The 23,789-nt window shown below is 45.5% G+C and overlaps 1 protein-coding gene across 1 annotated transcript in view; it reads right to left on the bottom strand.

Moving 5' to 3' along the window:
- The window catches only part of COX10 (cytochrome c oxidase assembly factor heme A:farnesyltransferase COX10), a 562,763-nt gene that overhangs the window by 292,943 nt on the left and 246,031 nt on the right, over positions 1–23,789 (bottom strand). The window lies entirely within an intron of this gene.

Below are 23,789 nucleotides of genomic sequence, written 5' to 3'. Positions count from 1 at the left end.
AGAGTATGGCTCTGGCTTCCTACGAGGCCATGGGCAGCACTTGTACAACCAAGTCCCAGATGGTTTTGGAGCATTGGCCCAAGAGGCACGCGGTGTTCACTGACAGCAGTGCCGGTATGGCAGAAGAGAACATCCTTTTCCCAAATGCCCCAGGGTTAATTTTGGAGGTCAATCAATCAGTGGATTTGTAGAGCGCTGCTTGTTGCCCTTGAGGGCATCAAGGCGCTGGCAGTGTCCAGTTGATTAGCCAAATAACCAGGTCTTCAGGGACTTTTGAAACTCTGTAAGAGATGTGGAGGTCCGTAGATGAAAGGGTAGCTTGTTCCATACCTTTGCTGCTAGGTAGGAGAAGGCGCTACCTCGGGATCTGTTAAGTCAGATGTGGCGAGGGTGTTAGAGGAAGGAACGCACAGCAGTCTGGTAGGCTGATGGAAGTTCAAGGTGGTGGTTCAAGTAGATGGGTCTGCAGTTGTGTAGGGCCTTGAATGCATGCCTCAGCAGCTTTAACTGGCATATTTTCTGTATAGGGAGCCAGTGGAGTTCCCTGAAGTAGAGGGTAGTGTGGGTTTGTCTAGGAAGATCAAGAACAAGTGGGACTGCAGCATTCTGTATAGTCTGTAGTCGTCAGAGGAGGTGAGCTGCGATCCCTGCATTGAAAGCGTTGCTGTAGTCCAGTCAGCTGCAGATGATGGCCTGAGTGATCTTGGACCACCGAGCTCTCCAAGATGAGATGCTCAGGAAAATAGGGTCCCTTGGGGCGGGGCAATGGCGGTGGGCAATTGTCCTATGCAGAGGAGCCTCTGTGCATGGTTTGAACCAGTCCCTGAGTAGGACATTAGTATGGGCTTCATTGAATAGGAGTAATGGTTCCGTGGGGGCAACTCCCAAATGAAGCACCTCCATCAAGATGTTTGTCTGAACTGCCCTCCACACCACCACTGAGTAAAAGACACCCTCATACTTAGCCACAGTAGAGAGAGAGACCAGACCAGTGTCTGGGGAGGTATGTAGTTCACTAACATCCGCTAAACCCTTATATCAGTTGTCCTCATTATCTTCTAAAGACTAGTATTCATAAGGGTCCGCAGACCCCTCCCAACCATCACCCAATCCATGCCTGTCACCAGAATAAGGCACTGGCTGCGTTATCAGGAATCTGCCCCTGGTCGGAGTCGGTATTCAACATTATTTGTTCGGCTCCGTATCGGAGTCGGAAATGATGATGGGGTAGCATCACCGCTGGGCGTCGTGGGCATTAGCACTGGTGCAGGAGCCTAGGAATGTCGAGATTGCCCAACCGGTGCTGCTGGATCCCTGGGGCCCGACTGGAAACAAGGGTGAACCCGCTGATGGAAGAGCAGTAGGGGTCCATCCCGGACCCATGGGGCCTGAAGGTGCTCCAGAGGGTTTGGGCCACTCAAAAATGAGATGCATAGCCTTATAGGAGAGGTGTGGCACAGCGGCCAGAACAGCGGACTCTGGGGCATAGGGCTGACAGTTCGATCCCCGGTGCTGGCGGCAGCTCAGCTCAGTATCATGTGAATCTGGGCAATAGCTCACTTCCTCTCCCATGGCCCCCATCGCCTTGAAACCATTAAGGGGGTGATATGTTCACGCTTTACACGTAGGAATTTATTTATTTATAACATTTCTTTATTTGGGTGGGGGTCGCTCCTAGAAATTCAGGGAAGCAAGGAGACTGTCCAGGCTAGGCTTCACCCCCCAGCTAGGTCTCAAATGCCCGGTGACTCTTTCAAAGACTTGAGCGATGAAGTTGAAGACCTCTTTGATTTCTTTTTCTTTTTGTGGAACTTATCTGACGATTTGTAGAGGGACAATGATCGCCAGGTACGACTCCACGAACGATCTCTGGACCTTCCTCGCAACTAGGAACTGGAGCGCTGCTGAGAGTCGAAGTCAGGTGGAAAGGAGCTTGAGGGAGCGTTCCCTCAATGTCTTAGGATGCATGGCGCGGCAGTGCTCGCATGTCTTAGCGTCGTAGCCACGCTCATAGCACCAGAGACAAAACAAATGCGGGTCCATCACCGACATATGTCGATGACAGGCGCCACATGGCTTAAAACCTTCCTTTCTGGTGGTTCACCCAAGGAGAAAAAGTCTCAAACAAATCTTTACCAAAAGTCTATAAAGGTCAGTCAAAAAAGGCTGTGGGAAGATCTTTCAAGGATCTGTGCTGACTGGCACGGAAGGAAAAGAACTGACATCAGCGCGCTGGGGTGCAGCCTATTAGGAACTGTGCACTTCAATTCCAGTGCAGACGACGTCCTGTGGAGCCAAACGATGCCACTTACTGGCACGCAGAAGTACAGCGCACCAACACATTTCTGGATCCAGTCTAATGCCTGTGGAATAGTTTAAGGTAAAAAATCTGCGGCTAAAAGTCTCTATCAGATAACATGTAATCAAGTGCGTGTTTTCCACAGACGAGCAAGAAAGGGAAGTATGGCATTTCCCCAATTGTTAGCTTTAATTTGTTGCCACAAATTAAAGAAAGTGTCTAGCACAATCTTTGAGGTTGAAAAATCCAACAGGGAAAATAAGCTGCAGAAAAAAGAAACAAACATCAAGTACAAAAATGAACTAAACTGGGCGATAAATGTAATGAAAATTCTGGAAATTGAAAAAGAATTGTGATACATTCTTCTGAGATCCAAGCTCCAATACATATGGATAGAATAGGAAATTGCTTTACAGGAAAATGATGGGACATCATCTGGACAGGGTTGCTCTAGTAGCACAAACTGGGAAGACGACCATCTGGGTTAGGATGAATATAACTCTATGCACACCCATCGTCTAGGAAAATCATGTTGTACTTGTAAGGCAGGCACAAGAAAAGAGACTGAATGGACAAAATCCTGTGCTTCCTCCAACTGATGCCTCCGATCCTCTGAACCACCATACTGCTACCATGCTACCAAACTCTTCACTGGATATCCAGGACTGCACGCAGAATTCTGCTTCAGGATTACAGCATCAGAAAGCAATCCAATGTGGCCTGCTGTTTTGGACAAAGCAGATGGGAAATCCTTCCTGAACCTCAATTACTTCACCTTACCCTCTGCTGTCAGGGGACCAGATGACTCCACCACCTCCACAGAGCCAAGGACACTCTCTAGTGAGTTCTGTCCGTAGATGTAACACCATCATCCCACTTTTTCTCTGCGAGACAATGGATGGACTAACTATAGGTGGTGGTCCACTGCGATTCCATCTAGAAGTTGTCATTTTCAGATCATGCAACTGCAGAGGTTTCCTTCCCCTCACAAAAAGGGTAGTCCCTTCTTTGCATTCAGGACATTTACAGGGTGACAGGTGAAAGCCCAATAGAACAGCATGAAAATGCCTCTCGGTTATACCCCCTTGCCCCCAGCAGAAAGTTAACTGCTATGCGGAGACTGAAGCAGTGGCGAAACAAACCAAGATCTCTGATTTGTGAGGGTTCTTTACACATTTATAGGGAGATAATGAATGTCGCTTCACATGTAATTTATTTGACCAAAACTTCGCAAGTGGACAAGAGGCTACCACTCCTTCAGTACTTCTACCATGAGGCGACACCTCAAGTCCAAACAAGAAAAGGTGTACTTGAGGTCACACAATGAAAAGTCATGTGCTGCAGTACAGGGGCTGAAACTCTACATTTGTTCCTGAAAAGGTGCTTAATCATGAATAGAGAAAAACAATCTGCACCTCAAAGTGTCCACACTATACTGCATGAAAGGCAAGGTGCACCTGTGGTACTTAAAACAAAACCCCAAACATGGGGAATGAAAAGACTGAAAAACATTACAAAAGATTCCATCATCAAAAAAAGTTGCAAAATAAAAACATAAAAAAATGCAATCACAAATACAGATAATCCCAAAAAATAATAAACGAAAAGATAATAAACTTCTTGAGCCCCAACAACACAAAATTAATCAAAAAGCTATCTCTATTAACTGTTAGACCTTCTAAAACTGCCCGAGGCCAATCCCCGCTTTGCATGGCCCGGGTGTTGGCTGCAAGCCGTGTGTTAGGAGTAGGGCCTAGCCAAAGACTAGTCTCTATGGACAACTTTAATTTAACCTTGCTTTTTCACTGAATACATATTATCTATAAACTCATCTGTGCCCAGGTGTCCCTGATACTGGTGATTGAGAGGCCTGTAAACTTACCATTGGTGACCTGGCTCCACCACTATTGGAGGGGAAAGTTAACTGAATCGCAATGAAACAACACCAAAAAGATGAAAGAGGACTGAGCACTTGACCACAATGGGACTAGACTAAAATCTAAAGGAATCTAAGCACCTTTCCAAGTAGGCCTATAACACTAGAGTTTTCCCCAGAGAAAGGATTTTACTTGGCCATCCAGTTCTTTCTTTTCAATTACTGGTGCTAATATAGCATTATGGCCTGCTATTGAGGGCTATTTCAGCCATTGGAACAGTGGATTGTTGAGAGCTCCACTCAGGACAATGGAGTAGCTCTGGGCCAATAATGGCCTTCTACCTGAGTTTTTGACCTGAGCAGCAGGTGAGAAGCTGTGGGGAGGAAGATGCCCTTTCATGACTGGTACATCCCGAGGTAACAAGGCTATGATGCTATTAACACATTCCATTCAGTAATGGTAACATTTTCTGAATATTAGCAATGAGAAACAGAAAGACAAACAGGTTGTTGGTGCAGATGGTCTATGCCAACCATTATTGCTCATACAACACTTTATTGTCTTGACTGGAGCTCCCAACATTCAAATATCCTGATTATCTTTATGCCATCACTTCATCATATGTGGATGAAAACCGCCAGTTACGTTACATTTAAGGTTAACTTCATCATATTCTTGACTTTCACGATATGGAGAATTCACAGTCTTTGAAACCTAGAAAATGTATGGCCTTGTTGACCTCATAAGGGAACTAACCTGATAGCACACATTAGAAAATGAAATGATCAAAGCGCCACAGAAGATAACAGAGTGTCAAAAAGACAATAAAGGTCTCCTGGTGATTCAGGAGAGAAGGAGGAGAGAAGAGAAATGATCAGAGTTGTCTAGTTGTATAAATCCTCCAAGGGAGAAGTTGGCGGCCTCGTTTTGAGTGGTGGTGGGTGGATTTATCGTCTTTTTTGTCTGGCTCCATCTTGAACCAATGCCTAAAATTTACATGGGCTCCTACCATGGAAATGCGGGTCATGCGGATACAGACCTCCAGTCTGCCCTAGGTAATGGGCTGCAGTGCCCATTGCTAGGAGATGTCACCAGGCACGGCCAGACTCACCCAGAGTGCCAGACGCTGACAAGCAAGAACTGGCATGGGCAGGGCCTGGATGAGTGATGATTACCATCCTCTGGTGATCCAATCATCAACAGGAGCCATAACATGGCTGGAGAGGGGCTGGGCAACACAGGAGAGGTAGGCACCTGCTGTGCAGGAGAAGGGAGTCCCATGCATTCCTCTGATCACCAGTCAGTGCTGGAGCCTCAGCATCCCTATGCGAAGCAGCAGGGACTCGCCCAAATGCAGTGAAAGGTCAAAGTCTTCCAGTGCACCCCACTCCACACTATAATACACTACAGTCCACGCTCTATCAGAGGGACATCAGATGCCTTGGGAGAGGCGGCAGGGGCACAGACTGACCAGCAAGCAGCTCTGTCAAGGAGCTCCCGCTCTGCTTTTGAAAAGTCAATTGATAAGTCCCTATAGATCACTGTCATATAAATAAAGCCCTCTACCCAAAGCTCTACAACCTGCAGTGGAAAAATAAACAACCACTGGCAATGCTAACACGTCTTGGTTCAATGCGTTAAGTGCAGCATTAGTACATTAGAGCAACGCACAGGGACGGGAGCCAGCAGGACCATAGAGAGAGCGCGTCAGTTCTAAAGCATCCCTCATGCAGGTCACTGCAGGCCTTGAGTGGAGGTGGAAGCACGCTCCCAAACAGTTCATAGCACACAGTGAGAGATCAATACCCCGCTAAACTGAGCCAAAGCGTGATTGGCAATGGTTTAAGCCAATTGCTGAAAGAGTCTGCTTAACCCCTTCAGTGCCCGCCCCTTTCCCCGCCCTGTGCCGGCGCTTTCATTAGCGGGCGGGGTTTATGACGAGCTGGTCTCGTCATGGGCACAGCGCAACCGCGGCCCATGACGAGACCAGCTCGTCATAGGCATTGAAGAGGTTAAAGAGAGACACTGGTTGAAAGAGGCGGTCCTAAAGCCATCTCAAGGTATGTTGTTAACAAAATGTCCGTTTGACCACTGAGCTGTCGAAACCAAGACCTGGAAAGAGGGAGAGCGCGCTTCCTTTTCACTTATACACTCATCTTCGTCTGCTGTGACTGGCAGCAACCTTTCTGTTTGGCTGTTTTTCCTCATGCCAAAAATATCATATTGAATGGATTCCGGCGTCTTTGAGGTCGGTGTACAGCAATAACAACGTTTTTAAAGGGTTTTTCCAGGAGAACAAGAACTTCGCTTCTGGCGAGGGGGGCACAACTAGGCGGAGCACACTGGGAACACGTTACAATCCATGGTAGACAAAGATGAAATGAGGAGGCATGAACCACAATAAAGCAAACCCCAGGGAGAGCATTCCCTGCGCTCCGGCCCACATTCCGAGGTGGCTCGAGTCCGCGAGGGGGCCTCCTCTAGTCTCTGCTTGTGGGGAGGCAGCTGCTTGCCACCCATGAGCCTCTCCGCGGGGCTCCAGCCCGGCGGGGCATCTGACTGCCCTCCAGAGTCAACGAGACGCGCGAGGAGTAGACGGGCAGACCCTGGCACGCGGCGAGGACCACCGAGAGGCACCGCCCGCGCCTGGGTGGTTTACCAGATACAGCGCGTCACCGGGCGCCTTCCCCAGCTGCTCGAGCGCTAAGGACATAACGGAAGAGGTGCTATTGTAGTTTAACAGACTGCCGTGTTTATTCACACCTCGCAGAAGGAGCCAGGAATAACATGCCAGGCGAGGGAGCCGCGAGGGCAGGCTGCCAGGGCAGCAGGCGCCACTGTTCCAACACGAGCAAGCATCCCTGGCAGGGCGCCCCTTATCCCTTTCTCTAGATATGTCTAACTGGCACATGTGCAGCGCTGAAACCGACTGCAGGGCATCCAAGCACTAATTGCGGCTCCATACAGTGAAATAAGTTAGGTCACAGATATTTAATTAGCTTTTAAAAAATGACAGTACATTCTTTCTTTCCCGCATAGGTAAAGTGTCTCGTGTCAGCTGTAAGTAGCTTCTTTATTTACAACTGTTTATACAAAACTACTAATACCACAAGAGAAATAAATAGAGGACTAGGCGGACTACAGTGCCTGACACTGACCAACCTGAGATCTTTGACATGAGGACCAGGGGTGGCGTGCTTTTTGTTCACCAAATGGTTTCAAACCTAGTCTCTGGGGAAGTTGGAAATAATTTTTTTTCTCTGGAATACCTGAACAGGCTTCCAAATAAATATGTCAGAATCAGAAATTCCTTTATTCGGGTGCAAAAAGTAAAAATGTCCAATGCCATCAAAAGAATAGTAAATCTTCCTTCCGGGACAGCAAAGGCACTTCAAAACTGATAAGGGAATAAGAAAAATGATATATTCAAATCAACTTTAATTCTGTTTTATCTAGATCCCTCATTACACTTTGTGTGCTTTGTTCGGCAAAGATGACTGAATTCCAACCCGGTATATGTTCATGCTCTCTGCCGAGCTGCGGTGCAGTCAGACACTGAACCCAGGATTCGGAGGGGCTGCTGAGAGCTATGCTCTTAAGGCTGGCGCACCCATCCCCAGGCAGCCATCAGTGCCATCCCAGCCCGGGCTCGGCCCACGCCAGATGGACCCACAGCCTTGGGGGTGATACCCGGGCACTAGCATGCCCGTGCACAGCACTATTTCTAAGGACTCGTTTCACTTGCCGCAAATACATTGTTCAAGGATGGGCACAGCCAGAGAGGCCGTTTAATTTTGTACATTCATTCTTTACTTATTTACACAGACTAATGTGTAAAGAAAAACGGAAGATTAATTTAGTACATTCAATTCAGGCAACCAATGCACGGGATATTTGCCACTATGCAGCAATGGAAGAGCAAATCATGTGGCAAGGTTTGCTAACTTATGCGAACAAGAAAAGTCAAATTATTTGGCATAAAGTGGCATATTCTGTGACAGTATTTCACTTTTTTGAAACTTTAACACACACAACACACACATATACTATCTCGGCTAAATGTTCATTTCAATAGCACCAATTTACAGCCGGAGTCCAAAAATAACAAGATGACCAGCTAACATTTGTAAAGGGTCGACAACGGTGCTACTTACTTTGAGGTAACTTAATATATTTGAGCTATAAGCAATTTTTTGGGGTGAAATGTGCAACTTATGCAGCCGATGCTTTATTATGTGGCGCATGCAGTAAATAAATACTTATGCAGAAAACACTGCAATAGTAGAAGTTCATAATTTCAGTGGCACCACCTGTATGTCTGCTATCAAAACGACAAAGCACCTGGTTTGGAAACTGAATTCTTGTTTTAAAATAGGCAAAAATTCATAATCAAAAACCCATCAAATATGGTCCTGGTGTTGTTAACCTCTTCAATGCCTATGACGAGCTGGTCTCGTCATGGGCCGCGGTTGCGCTGTGCCCATGACGAGACCAGCTCGTCATAAACCCCGCCCGCTAATGAAAGCGCCGGCACAGGGCGGGGAAAGGGGCGGGCACTGAAGGGGTTAAAGTCAATGAAGAGCAAACGATCGGTTTACCACTACTTCCACAAGTCGACGACTCCAAAAGGAGACATCAACGACTCTGGATGATGACGCACTCGTTGAGACTGCTCTACACCACCATTTCAGTTTAGGTGCGAAGGGGTAGCTTCTCAACTCGTTTTTGCTGCAGGATACCGCCAACTCCGCAGAACAGCCTCAATGGTCCATGGAGATGCTTTACTGCTGTATTTCTTTAACGGTGTGTTTTCATGTCATCATGAAAACACTGCTCAAGCAGGCTCTTCCCAGCGCTTTTTATTTTTCGTTTGCTTCAATCAACTTTGCCAAGAGGAACACATAATGTGAACAACACTCTATAGGGTTAGCCAGGATGTGGGCAAGGTTCAATGTAGGCACATTTCACAGAGGTCAAGACTGAATGGGTAATGGCCATTGACTTGTTAGGCACTTGAAAGGAACAAGCCAAGGTGGTGCAAGACTGGATAGCTCAGGGGACATGGGAAACGCCTGAAGATAATCAAGAGATGCAATATTCAATAAAAAGAAAACAGTGGTCAATAGGCCAACATATGACAGGGGGAAGGGGCTAGGCTCTTAGGTACAGTACATAGTATGGTTAAGGCTCAATGAGGACATCATTCAAAAGGTATTAAACTGAGGCAATATCTGATATGAGGAAGACTAAATAGAGACTCAACACAGGCAAGACTTCATGCCACAATACTGGACAGAGGCAAGAATAGACAAGTACTTAACAGAGGCAAAACTCAGTTGGTGATAGACTAAATTCGAGAAGTATTTGATAGGTAGTCAATAAACCTCAAAGAGAGGCAAGACTCTAAAAGGCCATGACTTGATAAGTACTTAGTAGGGGCAAGAATTATTATGTACTGGATGTGTGCGAGACTCGTTAGTACTCAATTCTGGCTTAGACTTAGAGATATGGTTTAACATGTACTCAACAGAAGCAAGGATCTTTAGAAGCACAGCTTAACTGAGGCACAGTTCTGTATAAGGCAAGACTTGATAAGGGTGTTAAACTTGGTCTTGAAAAAAAAAACATGATGCACAGTAGTTGTCTATTTTAGACAGCCTTTCAAAGAATTATTGAGATCTGGGTATATTCACAATAAAGCTTTAGGGGTCACAGGAGCTCCTATCCAAGGTCAGTCATGCCTGTGTGCCCAATTCCACTTAGCTCACTGTCAGTGGTTTTCCATACAGAAACAACTTCAAACTTGCGAGAACTAAAAAAAACACATATTTCTATCAAGATGTTCCAACTATCTATTTCTGCTCATATTTGTAGAGTGTTTTAAGTGCACTATTGCTCATTTTTAGGCAGTCTGCTTAGAGGTTCCATGTTTTCGAAAGCCCTATGAAACAATTTACAGTGATTGCTCTCTTCTAATGTAGCTCACAGCTGAATACTGAATAAGGGGAGAAAGTTCCCGTAGAATCATTGCTTTTCTTGACTTATGACAAAATAGCAGGGTAGAGACCATTCGGTTTTCCGAGTGAGCCTTATTCTTAGTTTAGAACATATCAACGTGGGCAACAAATTACCCTCTCAAGACGCAAAAGGAACTAGAGCTGTGAGAAGGACAGAGTGAATCTATCAGAGCTCAAAAACTTCAACCGCCATAAAAGCTGGGCTCTAGAGGCTTTCATAAAGCAAAGAGGGGTTCCCATGAAATAGAGGGCCATGAAAAAACGTTCCAGAACTCTTGGCTGTGGATGTTAAGTATTATAAATATTGTTTCCAGACACAAGCCTCTTCCAAGAGTTTTTCCATAAGAAATCTCAGCACCCACAGTGCACAGATTAAGAACATACACCAAAGATATTTAGGCACTAGGATGGCGTTCTACACAGAGACACAGAGGGGCTTGCATTGGGTTTTATTAGTCATTGAAGGACCATCAGTATAGTTGTAATGTCACTCATCTGCTACCTACAGCAAGGCAGAGCAAGCTACGCATCTGCTACCAACAGCAAGGCAAAGCAAGCTACTCATCTGCTGCCTACAGCAAAGCAGAGCAAGCTACGCATCTGCTACCAACAGCAAGGCAAAGCAAGCTACTCATCTGCTGCCTACAGCAAAGCAGAGCAAGCTACGCATCTGCTACCTACAGCAAAGCAGAGCAAGCTACGCATCTGCTACCTACAGCAAAGCAGAGCAAGCTACGCATCTGCTACCTACAGCAAAGCAGAGCAAGCTACGCATCTGCTACCTACAGCAAGGCACAGCAAGCTACCCATCTGCTACCAACAGCAAGGCAAAGCAAGCTACGCATCTGCTACCTACAGCAAGGCAAAGCAAGCTACGCATCTGCTACCTACAGCCAGGCAAAGCAATCTACGCATCTGCTACCTACAGCAAGGCAAAGCAAGCTACGCATCTGCAACCTACAGCAAGGCAAAGCAAGCTACGCATCTGCTACCAACAGCAAGGCAAAGCAAGCTACGTATCTGCTACCTACAGCAAGGCACAGCAAGCTACCCATCTGCTACCAACAGCAAGGCAAAGCAAGCTACGCATCTGATACCTACAGCACGGCAAAGCAAGCTACGCATCTGCTACCTACAGCAAGGCAAAGCAAGCTACGCATCTGATACCTACAGCAAGGCAAAGCAAGCTACGCATCTGCTACCTACAGCAAGGCAAAGCAAGCTACGCATCTGCTACCTACAGCAAGGAAAAGCAAGCTACACATCTGCTACCTACAGCAAGGCACAGCAAGCTACCCATCTGCTACCAACAGCAAGGCAAAGCAAGCTACGCATCTGATACCTACAGCAAGGCAAAGCAAGCTACGCATCTGATACCTACAGCAAGGCAAAGCAAGCTACGCATCGGATACCTACAGCAAGGCAAAGCAAGCTACGCATCTGCTACCTACAGCAAGGCAAAGCAAGCTACGCATCTGCTACCTACAGCAAGGCACAACAAGCTACCCATCTGCTACAAACAGCAAGGCAAAGCAAGCTACGCATCTGCTACCTACAGCAAGGCAAAGCAAGCTACGCATCTGCTACCTACAGCAAGGAAAAGCAAGCTACACATCTGCTACCTACAGCAAGGCACAGCAAGCTACCCATCTGCTACCAACAGCAAGGCAAAGCAAGCTACGCATCTGATACCTACAGCAAGGCAAAGCAAGCTACGCATCTGATACCTACAGCAAGACAAAGCAAGCTACGCATCTGCTACCTACAGCAAGGCAAAGCAAGCTACGCATCTGCTACCTACAGCAAGGCAAAGCAAGCTACGCATCTGCTACCTACAGCAAGGCACAACAAGCTACCCATCTGCTACAAACAGCAAGGCAAAGCAAGCTACGCATCTGCTACCTACAGCAAGGCAAAGCAAGCTACGCATCTGATATCTACAGCAAGGCAAAGCAAGCTATGCATCTGATACCTACAGCACGGCAAGGTAAGCTACCCATATACTACCTACAGCAAGGCAAAGCAAAGCTACCCATCTGCTACCTACAGCAAAGCAAAGCAACGCATCTGCTACCTACAGCAAGGCAAAGCAGGCTACGCATCTGCTACATGCACCAAGGCAAAGCAAGCTACGCCTCTGATACCTACAGCAAGCCAAAGCTAGCTTTGCATCTGCTACCTAGAGCAAGGTAAAGAAAGCTACTCATCTGCTGCCTACAGCAAGGCAAAGCAAGCTGCTTATCTGCTACCTACAGCAAGGCAAAGCAAGCTGTGCCTCTGCTATCTACAGCAAGGCAAAGCAAGCTACGCATCTGCTACCAACAGCAAAGCAAAGGAAGCTGCGCCGCTGCTATCTACAGCAAGGAAAAGCAAGCTACGCATCAGCTACTTGCAGCAAGGCAAAGCAAGCTGCGCCTCTGCTATCTACAGCAAGGCAAAGCAAGCTACACAGCTGCTACTTGCAGCAAGGCAAAGCAAGCTACTCATCTGCTACCTACAGCAAGGCAAAGCAAGCTACGCATCTGATACCTAAAGCAAGGCAAAGCAAGCTACTCATCTGTTACATAGAGCAAGGCAAAGCAAGCTACTCATCTGCTAGCTACAGAAGACAAAGTAGGCAACACTACTCACACAGACTCAAGACATCTTGCTTGTAGTGAAGAAAATTCAAACAACAAACACGATCAAAATACAATGCTAAAAAAGCGAAGGCCAAGGATACAGGAGAACATACAATACATAATATAGAGAGAAAAGAATAGCTATACAATATATCGTGCTAATGTAACGAAGAAAAGGTGCATATCATGCCATCTTGATGAAAATATTCCCATCGCAGAGAACGGAGAAGACATTCCAAAGGTTTTTAGAAGAGCCATATTTTTATCAGAAGCAAGATGGAACACATTCACGTGCTAGACACAAAAGATGTTCTAAATGACAAATAAGTGCAGAGTGATTGATGCTGGATGGTAATCTCACAGAAATCGTAGTATTAAACCTACTGTTATGACAATCCATCAGGGCACATATTATATACAGTGACCACTCAGTGCACAGACGCCAGAGATAACCATCGCCCAGACACTGCCTGTCTAGCAAACAATGCTCACCGGTGCTAGCTGGAATCACTTCGGCTACAAGGGTCAAGGTTAAAAGGAGAATTTCACATGGAGAAAAGTGCTTTTGAAAAATTCTTGGGGTGTGTCTAAATGGAACAGTTTATGATAGTGCATAGCCTTACCAGACATGTAGCAGCTGGGAAACCAAGATAAGACATATACAGCACCAGCCCCAGCTACTTGTTGAGTTGAACTGAGGTCATCTCCACACATCCCACTAAAATTAATTGTTGCAAAATTATATAGAAACCAATATCAATTCTTAAGCGTATTTATTATTAAAGCAGGCATCCAATGAAAATAACTGGATGAAATATTTTAATTGAATATAAGTGGGTAAGGACTCAGTGTATGTGGATATATAAATATACCACAAAAATGTAATGCTTATCACTTCATGATATTCAACATAATAACTAAGAGTGTACACCGCACCATATCCTTAAATTAGAAACCATATTTCAAGAACGATCATACTGCAGCCATAGTCCTGGTATTATTATTGTTTATGGCGTGGCAATACTTCATAGCACTAACGAGATGAGTTAAGTCATTTGTAAAGTCATTTGTTACATCAAGACATAAGCATTGCAGTTAATGTAGGAGTCGTGGTTTGCATGGCACATGTCTGAACTAAGGTTTACGGAGATAACCAGAACGGTGGGATTTCAGGTTGCATTCAGATTGACTGCATAACCATTACTGCACCTAAACGGCGTTTTTATGTTAACATCCTAAAAAATAAACTTGATGGCAAGTTAACATTGATAGTGGCCTCGGTATGAAACAAAAGTTAAGAAGTTCCAAAATAAAGGTGCTATCGTCATTTTGTATCCCATAACAATGGAACCTTAACTCCTACCCCAATTACTATTTAAGAAAGCTTGAGTTAAAAAAAAAATATATTATTATGTAGCTCTAACTAAGCCCTATGGCATCAGAGCAACAGAACCAGACATTACACATTTTTAGGAACAGGAAGAGTATGTGATTTTCCCAAAATCACGGGATGTCGAGATGAGACCGGGAAACAAACCTGGTTCCCCAGTTCCAAAGCCAGCACCTCTAGCCGCTAGGCCACATTTCCTCTTTGTTTTCCAAATACCAATTTTTAGGTCTCGGCTAGCGTGGCTGCGCACATGCGCAGCTCGCTCGGCGAGATTTAATGATTCTGAGGGAATTCTGTAAAGGGCTTCAAGCCCCGCCCCGCCCCTCTTTCCCATTGGCTGGCGTCACCGTTTATGCTGAACGGTGGCCACCCATTGGGAAAGAGCACTTTGTGACGTAGACTTTTCCATTTTTAAGATGGCCCACTTGGACGGGCTCGTCTGACTTCCTCCCGTCGCAAAAGGTTTCTTATCTTTATGGGGCCCTGTGTTTCAAACACACTGCCCATAAAGACAAGCTCCGCCACATGTTTATTTTTGCATCTCGCTAAACCGTGGCTGCATGGCGAGCGCACACTCCAGCCATCATAACCCCTCTCCTCCACTACCCGACACGCCCCCCACGACCTACCCTGTCTCGGACAACACAACCGACGATAGTACAATTTGCTGCTGCAAAACCGGGATCGCAGGCAGCTCCGCCAATGCACCTCACTCCACTGCGTATTGCTACAGTTATACCAACATTTCTCACACGGAGTGTGGCTCTCTCTTGAAATGTTCACTAGTGTTTTATACTATTTATATAATGTGTAACGTAACTGGTGCTCATGTAGAGCGCTCCAATACCTTTGGGTCGAGCTTGAGCTATATAAAAACGCAAAAAATACAAAAATAAATTTTAAAAGTGGTCATCCTAACACTGCTTTGTCAATGCACGTCACATAAATAATGCCTTGTTTCACTATAAGCATCACGTAGGGCATAAAAAGGTCTTCTCGGGCGCTTCACTTCAGTAACTTAGTTTATACGTATAATCAGTCCCTCAGAGCTTTCCCAAAGCACCTCAGTTTACAGCCTCAAAATTCTACTGTATAGAGAACACTCAGCTCCGCAAATGCGCCTCACTGTAATGCCTTCTGCTATTAATATACTGTATTACACGTGTATATTTCTTTCGGGGGTAGTGGTTTAGCGGCGACACCCTTCATACTCGCTCTTAAGTTCATGTGCGAGGGGGCTTTTCATCAGCCTATCAAGCAGCATGAGAGGGTTCTTTTCTTTCTACCTCGCAAGGCAGTTTACGTGTGTGGTATTTTACAACACGTGTGCCCTTTCGGTCATCTTGAAGCGAACACGGGTACCTTCTTCCCAATTTAAAGCAGTGATTGGGTGTGATACTCTCAACACGTAGACTGTGTAAAAGGCTTCCCTCTTACAACCTCACTCGAAGCAATGTTGGGTAACTTTCCTCTTATGTTTTACCCGAAGCAATTTGTTAGGGTCCATCTAAGCAATGTTTGGTGTAAGGAGCCCCACTTCCCCAGGAGTGTGTGCGTCTGAGGCTCCTTCTTCCAGCTCCCCAATTCTCTATTCCTCCAGGCAGTTTGGCTTGACGGCCGACTTTGAAGCAGGGAAACCAGGTTTGAGTCTTGGCGGGAGACTCAAACATCTTGTGATTCTGGGTAAATCACATAATTTCCCCGTTGCTAACAATGAATGAAAGTGTCCGTCTGTGATACAACTATACCCCAAGTTCACATTATATAACACAGTACTGCAAAAAAAAAATAATACGACATTTACCACGCGCAATTTTTGAAAATCCGATCATGTCTCTCATTTTATTAAGTTAAAGCCATTTGCTTTGCTATACAACAACATTAGCTTTAACTTAATCAAAGGCGAGACCTATTGCATTTTTAATGCTGGTTTCTTAATATTTGCATACATATAAATTTGCCAACATTTATTATGGATGTATTAGAGGTTATAGCTAGTAATAAGTTACGGGTTAGGACCATAGCTACGCATGTTTTAAGCTATGGCTTAAGGAAGGGCCAGGGTTAGGTTATCTCAATTCCTCTTGTAACTGAAAAAGTGAAATGTTGTCTTCTCAATAGGAGACAGAGGGTGGGAGTGATTGCTTTGATGTTAATGGTAAGTGTAAAGACATTTATATGCTTCTGTACATATACTAATAAAGAAGAGGCATTTCTAGACATAACCCTCTCCTTACCACTAACCCAAATCCAAATCTTAGGCCTTGCTCGGATGCCTTTTGGCTAGGATCATGCTTTATAAATACCACATACATCCGTACTAGCCACTTTGAATTCCGGCAAGACTGTTTTTGGAAAGTTATCAATGCAATAATGTGTTTTGCAATAAATATTTCCATTGCAATACACAGTAGATGAAATAAATATGCTGAGATTATATCATGAGTGGTTGCAATAGGTTGTGCTCAACAAGACTCTGCCTTCTATAAGACATGCCATACTGACCTGGACTTACTACTCATGAACCTGCATACTATAAAGGAGGAGAACATGTTCACCTCTAGATGCATTGTCTTAGTCAGAGCGCACTGGATGTTGTGGTAAAGACAGAAACCACTCAACACCACTGAATCCACATTACAGAAACAGTGCCACCAACAGAGGCTGTGGGCTGGAAACAGCAAGGATTAGCAAAATATTTAATGTAGTGTGAAAGTAAATCTGAAAATCAACATTAAAGTGGTCTAGATTCCAAACGAATTACAAAAGAGCATTGTGTAGTATTGTAATCACATTTATATAGTGCTTACAATCCATGACAAAACACTGATGTGTTTACACCGGGTAGCTGGCTGCTTCAGAACCCAGAGTTGGTGGTTATCAGCTACTAGATTTAGTAGTGTACTATGAGGGAAACCATTCCTTGCATTCACTCCAATTTGTTGCTGGTGGATTAAATGATTAGGAGTTAGGTGTGATCATTAGTGGGATGTATGTACTTTTACTGTTGGGAAGGTCCGGGCGGTGGTGGTGATTTGTTAATATTTTATATGGTTGTACGGTTTCAATCAAAACTCTAACAAACAGAATTAAAAAATGAGATTAGGTACTGTTATTAAAGCTATGTTGATTTTTGTAGAGGGAAGGTGATTTTTGATGAAGCCTGCCTTGAAATGTCAATTTCAAACAGAAAGTAGAGGATACAAAAACATGTCCCACACTGCTGTAATGGCCGCCTAAAACAACAATGGGAGCCGTCAGCAGCAAAGTGGCAGACTTGCGACGTGTACCAGTTCTTGGTGCACAAAGAAACAGTTTTCCAGGCTTAAGACTGATCTCAAACTCAATCTCAAATGAGCTAATGAATCTGAAGTTCCTCCATGCAACTCACAGACAACTCATCATATCAGCTAAAGAAAAGTACCCTACCAGCTCCATCAATGAAACAGACAAAAGCAAATCACTTTTCAAGACAATCAAGCACTGCATCAATCGCCTGCCAGATCCAACCATTCGTCACTCCACAAAAAAGTGTAGTGCCATCAACTTCTTCTTGAGTGAAAAAATACAGAAGAGCCAATAATACATGGAACACACCAACCCTGCTTCATCTCTTTCGCCCAGCCCTTCCCATAGAAACCTCTTTTGGTCACCCTCTAAAACACTATCTCTCACAGGTCTGGCAAAATTCTCAACTTCCTCAAAGCCACTTTTTATGAAGATGATGTCTTACCCTCATCCTTCATCAAAACACTCTCGGATTTCTGATCCCTATGCACCATTTTCATTGCTTCCTTCACTCAAGAATTCTTCTCATAGGCACTCAAGACAGACTAGATTCTACCACTTAAACAGAAACCTAAACTAGACCGGGATGACCTTGAACACTACCAGCCAAACACTCGCCCACCATTCGGCTAGATCACTGAAAAAGCAGTCTATGTTCAACTCTGAGATTATATCAATGATAACTATCTCCTGCATGACTACCAGTCAGACCTCAGACCATGCTGCAGCACAGAGGCGCTACTTTACACATTGTAGACAATGCCCTCCTGACCACAGACAAAGATGACCCTTGCCTCCTAATATTGCTGGACATCTCAGTTTCCGTTCACACAGTCGACTATCCCACCCTCATATGCACCATGTATCTGGAATGGGATTCACGGACTATGTCCTTCACTGGTTCTCCTCCTACCTTTCCAACATACACCAGTTTGTGCATATGGGCACCTCTAGGTCCAAAAACATCCCTATTACCTGCAGAGTCCCCCAGTTTCCATACTGTCTCCTGTTACCTTGAACCTCTACATAAAGCCACTTGGTGCTCTATTCATAATTAAACAGCATCACAGTTCACCAATATATCGATGAAACACAACTCTACTTGTAAGTCTCCTCTGGTCCAGACATCCAATGCCTCAAACACTGCCTGCACATAATCCAGACCTGGAGTTCCAGTGCCTGCCTGAAGCTCAACCCAACCAAAACAGAATTTCTGTTATTTACCAAGAACAACAAATAAGAAACAGTACAAACCTGGCTCAAGGACTACAAACTTGATGGCTTTGAAAACCAACTTTCATCGAATGCCAAGTCACTTGGTTTACCTTGGACACTAACCTCGACCTCAAGTAACACATTGCCACAAAAAATAAAGACAGGCTGGTACCAGCTCTCTCATCTAATGAAAGTGAAAATGTTTCTGCCAGAAAGCGACTTCAGAACTGCTATTCAAGCCCTAATACTCTTCTATCTGAATGGTGGTAACCCCTTGCTTGATTGCCTTCCAGGGCTACACTGGGACCCCCTGAGTGCATCCAACACACCACAGCACATCTCATCCAGGGCCTGAATAAATGATCAATCACTTCCATCCTGATGGAACTCCAATGGCTACCCATGCCAGCCAGCACCATATTCAAAACCAGCTGCATCATTTACAAAGCCATCACCACCAGCAACCCTGCTTATCTTGCATAGAAGCTCACCATCTGTGGCGGTTCTCAGCACACCGCTGCCAGGACATCTCCAGACTACAGACTAAGAAGTTTAAAATAGAAGGAAAGAAAGAAACTAGGCATTAGGCCCTTTCCATCTATGCACCCAGGACCTGGAACAACATTCCTGTATCAGGAGTGCCCCAACACTGCTCCAATTTTGGAAAGTGTTGAAGACTCACTCTTTTAAAAAACACAACAAAATAAATTACCCATCTATAATCCAGCTACTTCTATCACTCATTAACTTTATGCTCGTCTTTGACCCTGTACAGCACAGCACTCCGCTGCCTTTTGGCTCGGCTTGCGCTATAATAATACCATATGCATATATACATACGTATAAGAAAAAAGGGTTGTGTTAAAGCTATATGCACCTCGTTTCTGGTCCCATCTGCAGCATACTGTGCAGTGGTCGAAACTGCATCTCTGGCATCACACACCACTTTGGGTGGCACATCTGTACTACACTGCCCAGTTCTAGAGATAATATCTTGATCTGCTCGAAACATGTTGGGTACAGTGCCAAAATACGCCGTTTGTGTGGGGTATTGTGTCCAGTATTGGGGTTCTAGCGAGCACTTTTTTAGAAAGCTTAAGACAGAGCAATGGCAACCCAGAGACAGGAAAACAAAGGGTGAATGGAGAAAAACACAAGTCTTGTAAGGCGAGGATTCAGGTTCGATCCTGTCATTTGTAGAAGGGTTTACTTACATTGCTTTTTTACATTCCCGGAGGATATCAACAGAGCACAATTGGCTGCATTCTTCAGCAGAAGAGTGCGCCCAGGAGAAGAGGCGGAGGTTTAGGAGTTACATCACAAAATAATTAGATGCAATAAGTGAGTGGTGAACGTATGAAAGATTCTCCCAGGTCAGGTGCTGATGGCAAAACAGAAGCTAAAAACATGGCCCTGGCTAACAGAGGGGGAGAAGAGCTGGAAACTGTGCATCATTGTGCTTCTGTCAAAAATAGGCAGGTAGATGGGCATGGCGGTGGTCATCTGCTGCTATTTTTCAATGTGAAGGGCGATCAGCAGATCTGCCAGACACGTTTCCTTACTTATTTACTGGGTTGCTATCCATCCCTTCTTCCACGAACTGCTTCATGACCTTTTCCTTAGAATAAAACTAAAAACTACTAGTGTCTATTGTTATACTAACTAGAGGCTGCGCCCTAGCCATGCTGTGTTTTTTAGTTTCATGAGGTGTTAGGACTGGTTCAACTCGTGTTACCTCGGCCATTCGGCTGCATCGGTTGGGTTACACACACTGCCCGTCATTTGTCTGGGAGGCTGCAGTTACTATACCCATCACGGAGACCGTCACCTTAGCTGCCGTCTGCTACGTCGATTACAGAGGCACGCCTGCAACACCGCGCCCAATTAAAATCACACACACCACCATTCAGAAACGCGCGCAGACTGCGCACCGCAGAGAATTAAATGTTAAATCGGCCCTAATTAGCGTGCCAGGCAATCACAGATCTGACGCCGAGATACAAGGCACATCTATTACACATAAATATATATATATATTTTTAGTTCCGGCATAGTGGTAATCGAATGGCACAAAGGTAAAACTACCGCACTATTCTTTCAAAAAATGGAGCCAGGGCTGGTTAGTTACACAACACCGGTGTCCTCTTCGTGTGCATCCCTTTACACCCTGCCAGTTGTCCTCCGAGGTGTCCCCTGCACCGAGTCATGCGCCCACTATCGTGTCTGTGTCCGCCATACTCTGCATCTTTGGACTCCCATCACACGCCCTCATTTGACCTATGCCTTCCTGTCACCAGTCTCTGTGCCAGTTTGCCAACTGCCATGACAATGTCCTCTGCATTCCTACACTCGGATGTATCTCTCACCCTTTGTGTTCACCCTGCCTTGCTCTGGGTCCGCGCCCTGCACAATGTCTCCTCCACATGCCTCTGCCAGCTTTGACAACCAGCCCCTTGCGAAGAAATTGCAAAGCAATGTGTGCTCAACAGGGGAGGAAAGGTTCAAAGGCACACATCACTGCTGGTAACAGGTAAAAGTGGCATGATATTTTGTGAGAAGCTGGGCAAAGTGAAAAGTGACATGAAAATGCATTGTGCCTGTGAGGCAACTACCATGGGCATGGCTATGTGTACTGAACTGGGTAACTGATCATTAGCAGTTATTTACCAAGAAAATGTAGAAACCAGCAAATGCAAAGCCTGGCATTGCACTGGGTGCATAACTGGTTATGGGGAAACTGGTATGGGAATGTCTGGTGCGCATTGGACATTTTGAAACCGCCATCATGATAATGTCTCTACTAAGAGGGATCCTTTGGTTACCTAAATGTCGTGGAGGTGCACCAGAAAACCTGTAGGGCGCCTTGAGGCTTACTACAGGGCAGGAGAGCACCATACAAATGGTACAATACAACACTGAGGCGTTTATACAGAAGATGGAGTGGGGTCCAAGTGTATGGAGAGGTGATAGGTCAATCCCTGGTGTAGGGGTCTCAGTTAGTGTGTAGAATGGGGCTGTATCAATCCTTGGAGGGGTCCCCGTAAGTGTATAGAGAGGGACATGATTAACCCTTGGAGGGGTCCAAGTGAGTGCATAGAGAGGCGCTGGATCAATCTTTGTAGGGGTTTAGAGAGAGGCAATGGAGTCATCCTTGGAGTGGTCCCATTGAGTGTATAGAGACAAGCAGGTTTAACCCTTGGAGGGGGTCCCAGTGAGTGCAGAGAGAAGCACAAGATCAATCTTTGGAAGAGTCTCAGTGACTACAACAAGAAGCGTATGATAAATTCTTGAAGGGTTCCCAGTAAGTGTATAGTCGAGGTGCTGGATCAATCTTTGTAGGAGTATAGAGAGGCAATGGATCAATCATTGGAGAGGTCCCAGTGATTGTATAGAGAGGCGCTGGATCAATCTTTGTAGGTGTATAGAGAGGCAATGGATCAATCATTGGAGAGGTCCCAGTGATTGCATAGAGAGGCGCTGGATCAATCTTTGTAGGGGTCAAAGTGAGTGTATAGAGACAAGCATATTTAACCAATGAAGGGGGTCCCAGTGAGTGTATAGAGAGGAACATGATTCCCCTTGGAGGGGTCCCAGTGAGTGTATAGAGAGGCACCGGATCAATCTTTGTAGAGGTATAGAGAGAGGCAATGGATTAATCCTTGGAGAGGTCCCAGTGAGTGTATGGAGAGGCGTTGGATCAATCTTTTTAGGGGTATAGAAAAAGGCAATGGACTAATCCTTGGAGGGTTTCCAGTGAGTGTACAGCGAGTTGCGGGATCGATCCTTGGAGGGTCCCAGTGAGTGAATAGAGAGGCAATGGATGAATTCTTGGGATCCCAGTGAGTGTGTACAGAGGCAATGGATCAATCCTTGTAGGGGTCCCAGTGAGTGTAAATAGAGGCAATGGGTTAATCTTTGGAGGAGTCCCAGTGAGTGTACAGAGAGTTATGGGATCGATCCTTGGAGGGTCCCAGTGAGTGAATAGAGAGGCAATGGATAAATCCTTGGGGTCCCAGTTAGTGTATAGAAATCCTTGGAGGGGTCCCAATGAGTGTATAGAGGCAATGGATCAATCCTTGGAGTCCCAGTGAGTGTATATAGAGAGGCAATGGATCAATCCTGTGAGGGGTCTTAGTGAGTGTACAGAGAGTTGTGGGATTGATCCTTGGAGGGGTCTCAGTGAGTGTATAGAGAGGTAATGGAACAATCCTTGGGGTCCCAGTGAGTGTACAGAGAGTTGTGGGATCGATCCTTGGATAGGTCCCAGTGAGTAGAGAGGTAATGGATCAATCCTTGGGGTCCCGGTGCGTGTACAGTGAGTTGCTGGATCAATCATTAGAGGGGTCCTAGTAAGTGTATAGAGAGGTTCTGGATCAATCTTTATAGGGGTCCCAGAGAGTGTACAGAGAGGTGATGCATTAATCCGTGAAGGGGTCCCAGTGAGTGTATTTAGAGAGGCTCTGGATCAATTCTTGGAGGGGTCCCAGAGAGTGTATAGAGAGGCAATGACTCAATCCTTGGAGTCCCAGTGAATTTATAGAGAGGCAATGGATTAATCCTGGGATGGGTCCCAGTGAGTTTATAGAGATGTGCAGGACCAATCCTTGGAGGGGTCCCAGTGAGTGTACAGAGTTGTGTGATCGATCCTTGGGGTCCCAGTGCATGTACAGAGAGTTGCTGGATCAATCATTGGAGAGGACCCAGTTAGTGTATACAGAGACGCTGGAACAATCACTGTAGGGATATTTCGAGAGGTAATGGATCAATCCTTGAGGTCCCAGTGAGTGTAGAGAGAGGCAATAGAACAATCCTGGGAGCGGTCCCAGTTAGTGTAAAGAGAGGTGCTGGATTAATCCTTGGGGTCCCAGTGAGTTTACAGAGAGGCAATGTTTCAATGCTTGGAGGGATCCCTGCAAGAGTATAGAGAGGCGCTGGATTAACCCTTGGAGTGATCCCAGTGAGTGTATATAGAAAGGCGCTGGATGGATGCTTGGAGGGGTCCCTGTGACTGTATAGAGAGAAGCATGGTTAACCTTTGGAGGGGGGTCCCAGTCAGTGCAGAGATAAGTGCAAGATCAATCT

Source organism: Triturus cristatus, chromosome 7 (assembly GCF_964204655.1).
Source record: "Triturus cristatus chromosome 7, aTriCri1.1, whole genome shotgun sequence".
NCBI classification, from domain to species: domain Eukaryota; kingdom Metazoa; phylum Chordata; class Amphibia; order Caudata; family Salamandridae; genus Triturus; species Triturus cristatus.
The sequence above is the reverse complement of the archived record's forward strand: the minus strand, read 5'-3'. Positions and strand labels throughout refer to the sequence as shown.